The following is a 17,213-nucleotide window of genomic DNA, read 5'->3' as shown; positions in this document are numbered from 1 at the left end:
AATACGCGTCAGCGGTCAAATGACCGGCGCTTGGCGCTTCTAGTGTTAAAGGTTTCTAATGGTGTCACTTATATGTTTCTAGGACAAAAACTAGCAGAGTTGTTCAAATCCCCACAACAACGTTACTGAACATTCATACACAGCATGAATACAATTTTAATCTGCAACTGCAACTACTTGAAACGTATGTGGCATATACAGTGTCCGGGTTATGGACTTGAATACTGATGACTTGGAGGTGTGTATTGATTGCATTCAGAGCTTTTCTTTCTTCATTTTTCTTAACAATATGTTCTCTCTTCCAGGTGATGGGACACATTGTGACTATAGTGCACCAGGTGTTTTACCTACAGGTACAGTGGACCCATCAGTGGACCCAGCCCAAACTCCCCAGCTGACCATAATGGAACCAGTGACACAGAGAGATCCAGACTGCATCCTGCCAGCACTCTCATTCTCTCCCTCTCTTTCCCTCCCTCCCTCTTTTACTCTCTTTCTCTCCCACCTGCCCTTTCTCTTTCTTTCTCTCCTTCCTTCTCTCTCCCTTTCTCTTTTTTGAATTCCCCCTTCTGTCTTTCTCTCCCTTCTTCTATCCCTCTCTTTCTCTCTAGCTCCCTCCCTCTCCATCTCTCTCTCTCTCTCTCTCTCTCTCTCTCTCTCTCTCGCTCTCTCATGGTAATTCATGCATTGGCTGAAGGGGGGGGAGTGGGGGTTTGTTATGTTTATTGTTTAGACATTATTGGGTTGCTTGATGTATGTACTTGTTGTTACTGTTGGCAACAATGCTGTGTTGATATTAACGTTGTAACAGATAAAATAAATAAAAACAAATAATGATTCAAGAAATGGTCAAAATATGTTTTCCTGCGACCTTGTGCTAGTTATCTAGGAGAAGAGCAGAAGTTCAGGTGAAGCCAGAAACTGTGGTACTACAGGCAGCAGCATTGTGAGTTCAGGTGAAGTTCAGGAACTGTGGTGCAGGCAGCAGCATCGCACCATATTTGTGTCTTGGGAAACTCCGGTAAGGTGGATGATGAGGAAGGTAGACACTGGTGAACTCAGAGAAGGTGGATGATGAGGAAGGTAGACACTGGTAAACTCAGAGAAGGTGGGTGATGAGGAAGGTAGACACTGGTAAACTCAGAGAAGGTGGATGATGAGGAAGGTAGACACTGGTGAACTCAGAGAAGGTGGATAATGAGGAAGGTAGACACTGGTGAACTCAGAGAAGGTGGATAATGAGGAAGGTAGACACTGGTAAACTCAGAGAAGGTGGATGATGAGGAAGGTAGACACTGGTAAACTCAGAGAAGGTGGATGATGAGGAAGGTAGACACTGGTAAACTCAGAGAAGGTGGATGATGAGGAAGGTACACTGGTGAACTCAGAGAAGGTGGATGATGAGGAAGGTACACTGGTGAACTCAGAGAAGGTGGATGATGAGGAAGGTAAGGTGGATGATGAGGAAGGTAGTCAAGGTACACTGGTGAACTCAGAGAAGGTGGATGATGAGGAAGGTAGACACTGGTGAACTCAGAGAAGGTGGATGATGAGGAAGGTACACTGGCTAGCTAATTTATGGTGGTTATGTGTTCCCGTGTGCCATGATATTTTATCTCACTAGAGTGTATCATTGGCTTTCGTGTGTGTGTGATCCAGCATGTGTGATTGGGGTGCCTAATTCAGATACTCGTCCCTTAGCACTGCCCTCCCACCAGTAAGCCTCAGCACAGTCTCACTGTTTTTTATGTATGTGAATTTGTGTGTGAAAAATAAATTATTTCTTTATGGAACCATGTCTCTGTCAGTTTAACGAACCTGAGTGCCTTAGAGTATAGAGTATACTGATTCTGAATTATATCTTTGGGTGCAAGTCCCATCATGGCGCAATACCTTAAAACTACCACTTGCCACACATACAGCATGATATTTAGTAGCCCTGAGAACCGCTGTATTAGCACATTAAATTCACAAGTTCCACTTTGAACATTTCTTTCTTTCTTTTTGTTGAAATCCATGTTGCCATAACACTTGCTTTGGTGATGAGAGAGGTATGCTTTTTTTTTCTTCCAAAATTGTCAAAATGCTCAGTTTGTTTAGTCAGACATTTGAACTAAACATGTCTGCAGCATGTGGAGGGGAAAACCTGCCACCTAGACTACTCCCTAGAACACATGACATCAGCCACACAAGTGTCTTGCAGCTGCTTTGGCACAAACAGCATCCTAACTCCATCCAAGGAAAATTTCTCTGGATGATGTGACACCGGTTGGGAGCTGGGAGGGCTGGCAAAAGGTCTAAGGATGCCAGTGTCTGTTGCTAGCACATCTCTTAACACACAATATTACGTTTCAAAAGGCCCTGACTATGCTGTCGAGTTCTCTGTCCAGAATGAGCTTTGACTGTAGCCTTGGACTGTGCATTTGATCAGATGTCTTCCATCTTCATCTGGCAATGGGACATGCAATTTACTTTTTTACCTGGCAAAGCATTTTATGGAATATCAGGTATAAACCATCACACCTTCAAAGCAAATAATTTGTGTTTCAAAAGACATGTTGGAACTGGCTGTGTGCAAAAACAGGTGAATGAATTAACAGCTAAGATGTAGCGTCCGTGTGATGAATGTAATACAAGCCCTGCAGTCTATACAGTACAGCTGGCACTGGGAAAAGGCTTTCTAGCATGCTAGCGCTTTTTTTTATTATTATTATTATTTTTACATTTTTTGGAGGTATTCCAACTTGAACAACTGAATAGAGTACTGCATTCTGCCTAGCCTTGACCTCAATTTAAATGTCTTACCTGTGTACAAAAATGAAACAGAAAGAAAATGAAATTATTTAAAATGTTACAAATAGTGCACTTTTTATTTTAAGAGTAATAACAACAAAATATCAAGTGCATCAAGCATGAGGAAATGTAATGAAGATGAATGTGGACCTGCAGAGTGTTATACGAGAGGGTAGCTGAAGGGGTTAACATGCATGACCAACTATTACTGAATAATATTCAATCATTTTAAAAAATGACATCAGCACTGGCTGCTTACAGAAAACATTGTTGCATTCTGCCTCTTGAATGGTGTCCTTGATGAACTGGGTGTGGCGGAGGACGCCTGTGAAGACTGCAAGATCTCCCTTAAAAACACAGATGTCCGCCCAGCTGGAGATGCCGACCTGCACAAACCTCCTCTCCATCTCTCCTGCTAGGACACACACTAGGGGTGCACCAGTGGCATCCTACACACACACACACACACACACACACACACACACACACACACACACACACACACACACAGTAATATAGTACACTGTAATACATCCATTTACAACAACAACAACAACAACAACAACAACTGGTTAATGGTGATAAAAGAACTTGATAAAGATTAAGACCCAAGGGCTTAAATTGCTACTTTAACTTAAATATACAGTATTTCACTCTTATTTGTGTGCTTTTTGGGAGGATACAGTGTATTCAGATGAAATGATCCACCTTATGTGGAGTTTCGGATCTCTCACCAATTTGGATTGGAGCCTCCCTGCCACCGACTAGTAAGACTTACTGTAAAGGGATATTCCACCATTTGGAAATTACCCTCATTTTCCACCTCCCCTCCTAAAGCTGCACCAGGCCGATGTTGTTGTAGAACATACGTGTCTTTCTATCATATCTGTGGTCTGGGTGATTCACCAACTGCTTCAGCTTCACCTTCCTTCCAGAAGGTTCCATCAGACTCAGCTCCCCGACCTGAGCAAAGGAATGTTCCAGCTGCGCTGCCTCTGCCCAGACAGGGTCACTGGACAGACATTCATTTATTTTCATTTATTTATTTATTCAGGGAAAATTGACTGAGCATGAAAACTCTTTTGCAGCAATGCCCTGAGTATAAAAGCAAGCAATAAAATAATAAAAAACATAAAATAAGAACCATAAGCAAGTACAAATTAACCCCAAGAGGAACAGCCTTACTTACAAAATAAACATAAATAAATAAATAAATAAGTAATAAAACATATAAAAAAAACATGTCAGTTAAAACAAGCACACTGCTGTACAGGACTCATATCATGTAATAAAACCTTGAAATTCTCTGTGGATACAAGTCTGTTGAGTCTCAACACCTCCTGCAAGTGGTTCCATTTGATTGGTGCAAAAGACTGAAAAGCTAATTTGCCAATCTCAGTTCTCACTCGAGGAGTTTCTAGTGTAATAAAACTTTGTGACCTTGTACTATGTCTGCCATGTCTAATTTTTAAAAGTGAAGTAAGGTAAGAAGGTAATTTACCTTGCAATGCCTTGTAAATAAATAGGAGGCAATGTCTTTCCCTCCTCTCATACAGAGAAGACCATCCTATATTCTCGTACAGCTTACAGTGATGAGTTTTAAAAGCATCACCTGTGACAAAACGTATAGCACTATGGTAAACTTTGTCAAGAGCTTTCAAGGTGGAAGGCGCTGTATGCATATAGAGAATATCGCCATAGTCTAGGACTGACAGAATGGTTGATTGAACAACAGTCTTTCTGCTCTCAAGGGAAAGGCAAGACCTAATCCTATATAGGGCACCTAGCTTAGCTTTAACCTTCTTGGTGAGCTCAAGCACATGTGTCTTAAAAGATAGCTTATTATCAAGCCAAAATCCAAGATATTTGTATTGGGCAACTTGTTCAATTTGTGTACCATTTAGGGAACATACAGTAAAAGCGTTAAGATCACATAGTTTTGATCTTGTAAAGAGCATAAATTTAGTTTTTGATTCGTTCAGAACCAATCTAAGATTATTAAAACAGTTCTGAACATAGACAAAGGCAGACTGAAGGTAGGAAACAGCGCTTTCCATGGATTCTGCACATGCATAGAGAATAGTGTCATCAGCATAAAAATGAGTTTTACAATGTTCAAATGAACCACATATGTCATTTATATAGAGAGAAAACAACAAAGGGCCTAAAATTGAGCCTTGAGGAACACCATTTCTAAGACTTAATGCCTCAGAGGTCAAACCAGTTACATTTATACATTGTGATCTGTCGGAAAGATAATTATGGAACCAACTAGTGGATGCTTCATCCAGACCCAAAAGTGAACGTTTTTCAAGAAGGCGGACATGATTGACAGTGTCAAATGCTTTTGATAGGTCAATAAACAAGGCTGCACAGTGCTTCTTGGAATCTATGGCTGTAGCTATATCATTCACAACCATAGTAACAGCTGTAATGGTGCTGTGTCCAGTTCTGAACCCAGATTGAAAGGGACTTAAAATATCATTCGAAGAGAGAAAGGAACTAATCTGTTCATTTACAAAGGACTCTAACATCTTAGCTAAGCAAGGTAGCTTAGAGATGGGTCTATAGTTGTTTAAGTCATTGATATCTCCTCCTTTATGCAGAGGTGTCACTAATGCTGATTTCCAAACTTTTGGAATAGAGCCAGTGAGAAGTGATATATTAAAAATATGAGTTAAAGGTTCAGCAATGGAAGGGGCTGCTAGTTTTAAGAGATGAGGGTCTAACTGATCTGCACCCACTGAGCTCTTCATGCACTTGAAGCTGCACAATGCAGAGAAAACTTCAGCCTTACTTAATGGTCTAAAAGTAAAGGCAGAGTTGTTATTTAAAGGTGTAACACTCTCTTCTTGGACTAGGCCACACTGATCTTGTGATACAATCACACCACTAACCTGGTCAAACAGTGTGCCACACTTAATGAAGTGATTATTAAAAGCATTACATATCTCTTTTTATTTTCGAGTCCACTATAAGCTGCTGAGGGAAAGTAGGTGGAGCAACACCCTTGAGCGACTTCATCACTTTCCAGAACTTTGCTGGATTGCCACCACATTCAGACAGATTATTTAGATAATAGTTGGATTTGGCCCTCTTTATTAAGTAGGTACAAGTATTTCTTAAATGTCTAAAAGTCTGCCAATCTCCATCATTACCAGAGGATCTCGCAACTGCCCAAGCTTTATTTCTTTGAGAAACAATCACACTGATATCATGAGTGAACCAGGGGTTGCTTCTATTTTTTACCCTGAGTGTCTTAAAAGGTGCATGTTTATCTGCAAGTGTGTTAAGGATGGACTTGAAACGCTCAAATGCTAAGTCACCATCTGGTATATAGATAATTGAATTAAAATGACTATAATGCAGGTCTTGTAAGAATGCCTGTTCATCAAATTTTCTAAAAGACCTCTTACAGATGTAAAGCGGCTCTGATCGTTTCAACTTGCCATTTCTAACACACCCCACTGGACAATGATCACTCCAATCCATAGGGAACACATAGATGTTTAAGTACAGATGCGGCCTATTAGTGAGAATGAGATCAAGTAGAGATGAGCGGCTGGGGAATTTCATGTTAGGACGCGTAGGTTCTGCGACCATTTGGGACAGATTTAATTCCGCACACATGTCTTTTAAATCAGCAGCCACCGGAGACAACCAGTCTAGGTTAAAGTCCCCTAGAATAATAGCTTCAGAATTTGAGCCTACCAGAGTTGATAACTGTTCTGATAGATTAAGTAAGGCATCAGGACTTGCAGAGGGGGGGCGATAAACACCCACCACGACTATGAAACAGCCACCTAATTGAACCCTGATGGCTAATAAGTCAAACTGACCTGGGACAGAAGTTGAGGTAATAAAAGAGCATTTTAAAGTGTTTCTAGTATAAATTGCTACACCACCACCACGCTTAACTCTGTCAACTCTAAAAATATTGTAACCATCAAGGTTGATGTCAGTATCAGAAACATTGTTATTTAACCATGACTCTGAGATAACAATAATATCAGGGTCAGAGTCTTTTGCCCATAGTCTTAGCACGTCCATCTTTGGAAGTAGACTCCTAGCGTTGATGTGCACAAAACCAGGCCCTTTACGATCCTTAAAACCACTTAAGTCCGATAAGACACAAGAATCCTCGGAGGACCTATTACCTGGATTCATTGTAGGAATAAGATTCATAGAGGTGTTTTGTCCAACAGCCGATTGAAAAGTGTCAGCCTGGTCCTCTGGATTGTGTGGGGTAGTGGGTGAGGGGACAAGGGGAGGGGCAGGCTGCCCAGAGAGTCAAAGTGGAGCAAAAGCAATGTAATTCAAAAGATTGAAAGTTAGCTGTCTAATTCCGTCCTTATTAGGGTGGATGCCATCTTTGTCATACAAGTCAAAGCGAGTCCAAAAATAGTCAAAGTTGCCAATAAAATTAAAACCAGCAGCTATACTGAAATTGTTGAGCCAACTGTGAAGACTGAACAGTCGACTAAAACATTCAGAGCCATATGCAGGAGAGGGTATGGGGCCAGATAAAATGCAACGCTTGCCAAGGGACTCAACTTTAAAACACAGATCTTCAAATTCCCTATGAAGTCTAGCAGACTGCCTCTCCATGACGTTATTGGCCCCAACGTGTATGATAATCATAGTGACAGAAGGATGGATTTCAAGAATTTTTGGCAACAAGGAGATGACGTCACTGATCTTACCATCATTTACACAGTATGTAATACAGGCAGGAAGTTTACCTGCCTGATTATGGAGTCACCAAACAGAAGAATTTGTGGAGCTGCAGTGTCATTGTATGTGTAAGCTGTAAGGTTTGAAGGGAGTTGGTAAGTGGCTGGGGAGGGATGTACCTCCACGGCACTAGGGGGTGCCTCAGGTGTGTCCTCTGAGGTGAACACGGAGTCTAGGAGTTGAGAAGAGGACCCCAGGTGGATGACGTCATCAGAGGTCGCGGAGGTGGATGGAGGAACAGCAAGCGCGTCGGGACGTTCTCGTGGTGGAATTTGGGCATCGGCTGTAGCAGGGGCTGATGCACAGCAGGCAGGTGCACTGGACGGAGAAAGACAGCGACGCCGTTTTCCATGCAATTCAGAGGATGGAGGAGAGGTGCACCGTTTCCGAGACCTTTGACGAGTCGCCGGGTGAGACACTGAAGGGCCGGGCACCAGATTCCCAGGCGGAGATGTTATGGAGAGTTGACCAGCGGCCTCCCCAGGCGACCCTCCGGCAACGCAGATAGCCTGCACCGACGACCCGGGGCCTGCGTCCAGATCGGAAGGCACCGGCAGGCCACAGGATGTGTCTGCCCCTTGATGGAGGCGGTCAGAGGCCTCCGGTGCCGGCTCCGTAGCTAACGTTGATAGCCCTGGGGCTGCCGACTCAGTGTCTGAGAGCAGTTCGAGTGGCGTGAAGAAGTTGGACAACGGGATGGGAGAACCATCACCAACAAACAGAGGGAGTGAACACCTCCGAGGGTCCTTCCTGCCCACTAGTTCCCAGGCAATGTGTGGGTCTGGTAACGAAGTAACGGTAGGAATGGAGGAGGTACAGAGAGCTGGATCAGTGACCTCGGGTTGGGCGCTTGGACGAAGGGAATCCAAACGGGAGAGGAGCAGAGCCTGTCGCTGGAGGATATCGTCTAACAGGATCTCGATGGAGTGGAGTTCTGCCCTTAGGCTGGAGATGTTTGCATTTGAAGGAGGTGGTGAGGAGGCAGAGGGTAAGTGGTCTTCTGTAATCATGCTGATAGTTAGACCGAAAAACCTAGCTTACTGGCTAAAAACGAACCACGCTAGATCATGAGCTCCATTAGCGAACAGCTCTCACTACCGCGTCTCTCTCACAAACTGCCATGACCTGTGTTGAGTTCATCAGTAATACATAACTATCACCCTAGCATTGTTATTTTGCGTCCTCGTTGTTCCGTAGTGCATCTGTGTAGCCTCATAATTCAGTTGTCAGACATGAATCACAGGGATACCTTGTTTAAACAGTTATTGGTTTGGACACACAGAATACACACAGGAGGGGGGGGGGGGGCAGGAAGGACACAAATAGGGGATAGAACAAATACAGGAGCAATATTTCAATTAACGTACACACATGCGCACAGACACACACACGGTCACACGCACACACACATTAACACGCACACACACACACACACGTATGCATGCACACACACAAACACATACACACACACATGCGTACACACGCACACACACACTAACACGCGCACACACACACACACACACACACATACACGCATACACACATACAAAAACACACACCTGCATACACACACACACAAAAATTGTACCTCAAGCTTGAAGTCAAGACCCACTGATCTGAGACCAGTGATCCTCCATACTGTGTGTGTCTGCCATACTTATAATGCAGCTCCAAGTGGACCATCCAGGGCCACGCCCCCCTCTGTGCATTACGGCCCCCCACGATTGAAAGACATCCTGAGAGGGTTATACACACATACATACTTTTTATCACATACACATTCTCTCTCTCTCTCCCTCTCTTCGCAGAGCAGCACCGTCACACACAGCAAGGTCTGGAGGCTCATGTCTGCTTCTACTGTGAGCAAATGAACACAGCTGACATGCAAAAGAACACACACACTCCAACATACACATGCACCTGAAGTCCTATCCAATTTGTCTGTAGGCAATAGCAAGCATCAAATACATTTTCTCCCCACTCTCTCTCTCTCTCTCTCTCTCTCTCTCTCTCTCTCTTTCTCTCTCTCTCACTCTCTCTATCTCTCTCACACGACCATATTCAAAACCATCACTCATCCAAGAGATTCCAAGATAGGCTTTTTCCAGTAGTCCTATTAGCCTGTTTGATTTGCATTGAGCTCAATGAACATCAAACAGGCTAATAGGCCTACTGGAAAAAGCACCATGCCAATCTCTAGCTATGGTGAAGGGTATGTGATGATGTGGGGCTATTTTAATTCCAAAGGTCAAGGGAACTTTATCAGGATGCATACTATCCTGAATCCATGAAATAGCTGGCCTTTAAAAATAAAAACATTAAAAAAATCCTCCTGCTCCTAATTTAACATAGGGGTCAAATACTTCCTTCCCCCTAGCATTTAAGGAAGAACATTTATCTATGTACGATACATTCTTCAATCACAAAGAAAATTGATGTCCTTAGGCGGTTTTATTTGTACTTATTTTTTAAATTAAGGCATTAAGATCAATTGTCAAATGATGATTTTATATTCCTCTTTTTAGGCAACTTTAGCATGGTATCAAATACATGTCTCCCTCACTGAATTATTTTGCTGTCACTTTGTCTGTTTTATAACCTAGGATATCAATGGTCTTTGTCTCCTCCTGTTATCACAAGAAGAGTTTCTCAAAATCCTATAGAATTATTATCAAAACGAATTGGGTTTATCTGCATGTTACTTTTCGAAGGCCTGCTTCAGACACTACGGCCTTGATTGAACCCTACATAAATTTCACATGTAGCCAAGTAAATTGTTATCTTTTAGTAAAATATACTGACATAATATACTGACAACAATGGGTATTTGACCCAATCTAGAATGATTCACATAGCAGTAGCATAATGTAAATACATAGAGCAACAATTTAAAAAAAACAACAACATAACATTTCATTGTATGTTTCTCAGCACCCACCACCTCAGTTTGACAAATGACAAGTGAAATATGCATTCAGTTTGTGGATTTGATACAGTGCAACTCTCTCTCTTTCTCTCTCTAACTCATACACACACACACACACATTTTACATTACAAACACACACATAGCATAACACATGGTATAGGCTACTCATTCCCACACACACAAATACAGCATAGCTCACCTGTGACTTTGCAGAGCAGCACGGTCACACACTGCAAAGTCTGTGTCTGCAGTCTGACTTATACGATCATCATGGAGCATGGAGACAAGCAGCACCAACACCCTTCCCAACACCCCACACACACACACACACACACACACACATACTCCAATACACACACACACACGCACGCACGCACGCACGCACACGCACACACACACACACACACACACACACAGGCACATGCATTATGTGTGTCTGCACATCTTTTAGTGGTCTGTGCTTGAGTGTGTGTTTGTGTGTGTGTGTGTGTGTGTGTGTCCATGTTACCATGTCATGAATGTTTCTACATATGCATTGAGCAAGTGATAATGTAAAGAATAAGTGTAAACTTTATTTTATAGATTTGGGATGGGATGTGTTCTGAAATTCACACTCATGAGCCTCTCTTCCTGTTAAGATCAGCAGAACATGAGATAAGATCTACACCTTGGTGTGCGTGTGTGTGTGTAAGTGTTTGTGGGTTTGCATGTGTGTTCAGCTGATGTGTGAAACGGGGAAATCCGTGCCTGTGTTTGTCTGTCTGTGTCTGTGTGAGTGTGGCTATGAGATTGGAAATTACCCAGAGCTGTGTGTGACAGATTTAACACCTTGCACTCCCATTTGCCTCTCTCTCTTTGTCCCTCGCCAGTGGATCCCTGCCATTGGCCCACATGGTCTCTGCTTGAGGTTCTCCCGCCCCCTAGCTGTCAATCACCTGGACCGCCTCTGCCCTCCTAGACAGTGTGAGCCAGTGCGTGTAGCCGGATCTGAGTGTCTCTCCACCTTCCTGGTGTGCGTGCTGTACTGTGAATGCCCTCTCCTCCCCGCATCGCCTCCTGGATTGTAGACACTACTCCCCATAGGCTGAGTATTTTTACAAGAAGAAGTGTCGTCTAAATTAAAAAATATACATATTTTTCTAGCAAAACCCTCTGACTCTGGTGTGTTGATGGTTACAGTGTCTCCCCAGAAACTCAGTTATTGACATCTCTGTTACATGTGCCGACGGAGTTCTCAATGAACTGCTGTACACACGTGTGTACACCCCAGGGTAGCCACGCCGGGCACAGCCACCTCCAACCTGTGTGTGTGTGTGTGTGTGTGTGTGTGTGTGTGATATAAACATAAACACACACACACACACACACACGCACAACGCCCACACACAATTAAGTTAAAGCTGTCATAGCTGCAAAGAGTGGACCAACGTCATATTAAACCTTATGGATAAGGATGGGAATGTCACTTAAGTTCATATGCGAGACCAGGCAGGTGACCCAATACTTTTGGCAATATAGTGTATGTACTGTATACTATGCTATTCCACTACACATCAGATCACAACATGATTTGTAATCATGTATGTAATTAATTATGTACAGTATTGTATATAATTATATAACTTTTTTAAAGTACATTTATTTGGCCTTTTTGCCTTAATTGTTATAGGACAGTGAAGAGCAGACAGAAAACAAGTGGGAGAGAGAGATGGGGTGGGATTGGGATATGACCACAGGCTGGATTCGAATTTGAGTCCCCGTGGGCACTCAAACCCACACATGGTATGAGCGCTGTAGCCTGCTGCACCACGGGGGCAGCCGTGGTGTACTGGTTAGCGCATCGGGCTTATAACCGGAAGGTTGCCGGTTCGATCCCCGACCAGTCCACCACGGCTGAAGTGCCCTTGAGCAAGGCACCTAACCCCTCACTGCTCCCCGAGCGCCGCTGGTCGGGCAGGCAGCTCACTGCTCTGGGTTGTGTGATTCACCTCACTGTGTGTTCACTGTGTGCTGTGTGTTCACTAATTCGGTTAAATTGGGTTAAATGCAGAGAACTGAATTTCCCTCACGGGATCAAAAAAGTATATATTCAAGTTCATTGCTTCTGTTCATTACATTACATTGCATTACATTTGGCTGACGCTTTTTAACCAAAGCAACTTACAACATGATAAAACATTTAAGCTTTGAAGAGCACTTCTAACAACAAATAAAAAAACACAATAAGTGCATCAATGAGTGTAATAAGTGCATCAATGGTCATGTGTGTCATGCATTTGATGTGCATCATAAGACTTTGTGCAGGCACAAAAAAATAAATAAATAAATAAAAATCTGACTAAACCTACAGTATATGACCGCTGGAGCCCTCGATAAACTGCTGTACACACCCGTGTACACCCCAGGGTAGCCTGAAATTACTTACACACCAGCGGGCCACCAGAGTCACTACACACACAAACACACACACACATACACACACGCACAGGTACATGCAGTGATGTGTGTGTGTGTGTGTGTGTGTGTGTGTGTGTGTGTGTGTGTGTGTGTATGTGTGTGTGAGTGAGGGAGAGAGAAAAAAAGAAAGAGAGACAGACAGACAGACAGAGATGTACTTATATATGGACATCTTTTAGTGGTCTGTGCTTGGCTGTGTGTGTGTGTGTGACCAACAATGATAGATATCTCCTTCAGGTGAACTGAAACCCCCCTGACAAATACATCGCCCCTCCTACACAAACATACAGACACACACACACACACACAGACAACATGAATCTTGCACATGGCCAGGTAATTATTTTAGTCATAAAATACTGACAACAATAATGGCTGAGGGTATTTTGAGGGTATTTGACAATCTATTTTGACAGTAGCCTAATTAATATGGAGGCTAAGAGATAACAGGTGCAAACTGGAAACAGTCTTTCAATCATTAATATTTAATGTAAGACATTAAATGGCATCATGGAGGAGACAGTGAAATGTGCTCGATGGTGTTTTGAGCTCCCAACGTTGTCATCCAGGCAGCGCTGCCACCATTGACGTAAAGGCACCTAATCCTAACCCTAACCTTAAAGGGACACTTAACCGATTAGCATAAAGCTTTGTATCTTTAGAAAAACAGTCATGTTTTTGAATGGTCATGCATCATTCCCTCAGTTTGCCTTGAGATGGGAGAAATACGGATTTCAACGAAGCCCATGAATAGGATTTCCTGCTTTCAATGATGTAAAATTACGATTTTTACATCATTGGAAGCAGGAAGTCCAATATTGAAACCCGTATTTCTCCCATCTCAAGGCAAACTGAGGGAATGATGCATGACCATTTAAAGACATGACTGGTCTTCTAAACTAAGATACAAAGCTTAATGCTAATCGGTGAAGTGTCCCTTTAACCCATGCCTAACCCTAGTGCCTTCTAGGCAGCACTGCCTTGACCACAACGATGGGGGGCTCAAAAACCAAGAAACGTGAAATGTAGAGCTTCAGGAGATTGAGTCTAAATGGTTCTGCTGTCTGTTTAGTTATGTGGTCTGTTTATTTTATTTCCATGTTATGGGAACAACAGCCATGGCATGAATGTTTGTACATGTGCAGTGCAGCAAGTTAATGTAAAGAATTAACCTTATTTTAGAGATTTAGGATGGGATATGTTGCGGCATTCACACCTTCTGACATTTGACTCTCTTCCTGTTACCATCAGCAGAACATGAGATAAGATCTACACTTTGGTGCGTGTGTGTACAGTAGCCTAAGTGTTTGTGGGTATGCGTGCGTGCGTGTGTGTTTGTGTGTGTGCGTATAAGTGTTTGTGGGTTTACGTGTGTGTGCCACCTCCAACACACACACACACATACAAACAAAGTTGGGTAATTAGCCTAACTTTATGCCTATGACTATTCAGCCAAATTTACATTATTTTCCAATCACATTGTTTTGAAATCTTAAAGAAAACATGAATTGGTCAACGTTAATATCATTCATATTAATGCCATGTTACCATTTGCATGCTAACTCCTAACATTATAGCTTATGACCTTCAACAATAAACCTTAATGTTAGTGACATCACACAATATAATAATGGTAGCTAGAAAAGCACTCAGAGAGCACAGACCTCCGCCAAGCGAAAACATAACTGCCTCCTGGATCCAGAACTTTTTTAGTTGCAAGTTATCTTGCAAAAAAACAAACAAACAAAGAGACAGACAGACAAACCCTGATGAAAACATATAACCTCCTTGGGGGATGTAATAATTATAGGCTGTTAATTATGTTAACATGAATGTGATAGACACCCAAAATGTACTTACTTGAAACAGGGAAAGAAAATGGGAAAACGTTTACATGTTTGTCCCTCGGTGTCATTCAAAAGAGTGCGGAATAAAATGTGGAGATTTCTATGGAATCCCAATGTTAAATCCCAATTTTGTTTAGTGTCCCTGCTGTAATGCTGCTCCCCCAACAGATGGCAGCAAAGCAAATTGCTCCGTCTCCTCACCATTACTGCTGCACCCCACAGCTGCAGGATGACCTGAGAACTGCAGGTGACATGACAGAGTGACAGGGTTGTGTGCAGTGTGAAAAGAAAGAGACAGCACAGTCCCTTGTGGTGTTCCTATGATACTGACTGCCTGCTCAGACACACACCCTTTTAGTCTATACCCATACACATTTCAGGACAGATGTTTGGGTCATATTGACTTGAACACACACACACACACACACACACACACACACACACTTACATACACATGCAACACATTTTCAATCTAAGTCAGCATGTTGATTAAATTATTATTTTCATTCATTCTCTATTCATTGAATGGATAAAATATTGACCACAAACTTTGTAAATGTATCTATGTTAACATAAACAAAGCCTACTCTTTAGTAGTCAACCCATCTCAGCACTGCTTATACAGTATGAGCTCTAGTAAAGCTAACTCGTCATAAATTCCAGGGTGACATCTAGTGGAAGATATGAGGCTGGGATCCACAGGACAGGTTTCTGAGCATGTTCAGATTTGCTCCCGGAAGAATCTGGTCGGTGAGTCTTAAATAGCGCACTGTCCTTTGTCTTTCTCTTTCTTCTTGCACTTAAAAATGGCATAATATTATGGCTGTACCTTCCTTTCATTAGTTGAAATAGCCGACTTCACAAAACTATAACCTCTGGGCTAGACTATATCGCTTGCTGTCTTAGTTTCACCTTTGGGGTGCATTAGTCATGGGCATGTGACAAACACCCAGATGTACAGGTATAGCTTAGCATAATGCTTTTGACATAATCAGTTAACATAATTTGGTGTGTCTTGGTGTTTTGGTTTGACCTTTGATGTGCCTTAGCCCCAAGAGGACCGAGGACTTCCAGGCTAGATCATGTGCTGATGAAAAGTCCACATGCTCTTCTTACATTTTCTTTCACTTTTTGGAGGCTATGTTAACAACAGAAGTCTAGCTGTTTTACAGGTCTATGCCCTGCTATTCATTCTTCTAAGCGGAATAAACAGACTTAAGATGATGTAGACGATACTGTAAGTAAGACAATGGATAACACCCAGAATAGTACTCTGCAGCAGTGTTGGCCACTATTTCAAATGGAAAGTAGCTGAAGTTAATTTTAGCTAAAGCTATCTAAAAGTAGGTGACCTCACGCGCCAATTTGCATTACGTCAGTACGTTGTGTCGCATCCCCGCCTCCAACCAAGGTGGACTTTTACGTCAATCTACATCGACATTTGTCACAATTATGCACCGGAGAGAGTTAGTTGATGTCATTGTTATTGTTCTTTTGTGCAGAACTGCAAAAAGTTCACACTGGAATCTGATATAGGCCACATTTTAAAAGATAATGTGAACAGCTAAACAAAAGATCTCTGCGCAAAAAATCAGAATTGAGCATTAAGGTGCTTTGTCCACCAATCTGTTCAACTTTTAGAACAGCGCCGGGCTCGTCAATGGCACTTCTCGTTATAAACCGTCTCTGGTTTTGGTAACTTAGCAACAATAAACACTTATCGAAGCGCCGATAGGAGGAGGTTGTGGGCACTCTGGCTGTAAAAAACGCGTTTGGTGGACACAGCACCTTAGACTTACGTAGTCATTTAATTAATTTTGTGTTATAACTTTGAACTGCTGCTTTTGTTAAAATGACTGAACTGCACTTGTTTTAGATGTGTCGGCTAAATGAATAAATGTAAAAGTGAAAGGCCAAATCACACCGGACTAATCCGTAAAACTATTCAGATGTTTTACTCATAATTAATGGTTTTGTCAACAGTGTATTTTCTACATATCAGTCAATAGGTAATAAAACTAGGGCATGCGTTATATGGTTCATTTATTATGGCAAGAAAGAATGCAAGAAAAAGCTGTGTTAGTGTACAAAGAGTCTGAAAGTCTGTGTAACTAGATGTACCGCAAAAATAAAACATGCTTGAACTTGTTTCCATATCCTACTCCATCCCCTGCTGCAACTTTTTCTGTAAATGAGTGTGTGCATGTGTGCACTTGCTTTTGTGTATGTGTGCTTCTCTGTCTGTGAGTCTTCTCTTGTGAGTGTGTGTAGTGGGGGTAATGGGATGGGTGTGGGAATGTGTGTGTTTGTGTGCGTCTGCTTGCCTGCATTTGTGTGTTTTATGAGTCTGTGTGTGTGTACAGTATGTTCACTTGTGAGTGTGTGTGTGTGTGTGTGGGGGGGGGGGGGGAGTGTGTGTGCATGCGCGTGGGTGTGTTTGTACATGCGTGTGTGT

General features: G+C 42.5%; 1 long non-coding RNA gene across 2 annotated transcripts in view; it reads left to right on the top strand.

The window, feature by feature from the left end:
* The window catches only part of LOC134070158 (uncharacterized), a 27,366-nt gene extending 26,178 nt beyond the window's left edge, over nucleotides 1–1,188 (top strand). For both annotated transcript variants that reach the window (XR_009936891.1, XR_009936890.1), the window contains exon 7: nucleotides 306–1,188. This is a non-coding gene — a long non-coding RNA (uncharacterized LOC134070158). The remainder of the gene's footprint in view (nucleotides 1–305) is intronic.
* Nucleotides 1,189–17,213: the final 16,025 nt, after the last annotated feature.

Source organism: Sardina pilchardus, chromosome 22 (assembly GCF_963854185.1).
Source record: "Sardina pilchardus chromosome 22, fSarPil1.1, whole genome shotgun sequence".
Taxonomy (NCBI): domain Eukaryota; kingdom Metazoa; phylum Chordata; class Actinopteri; order Clupeiformes; family Clupeidae; genus Sardina; species Sardina pilchardus.
Note: the sequence above shows the minus strand (reverse complement) of the source record. Positions and strands in the feature narration are given on the sequence as shown.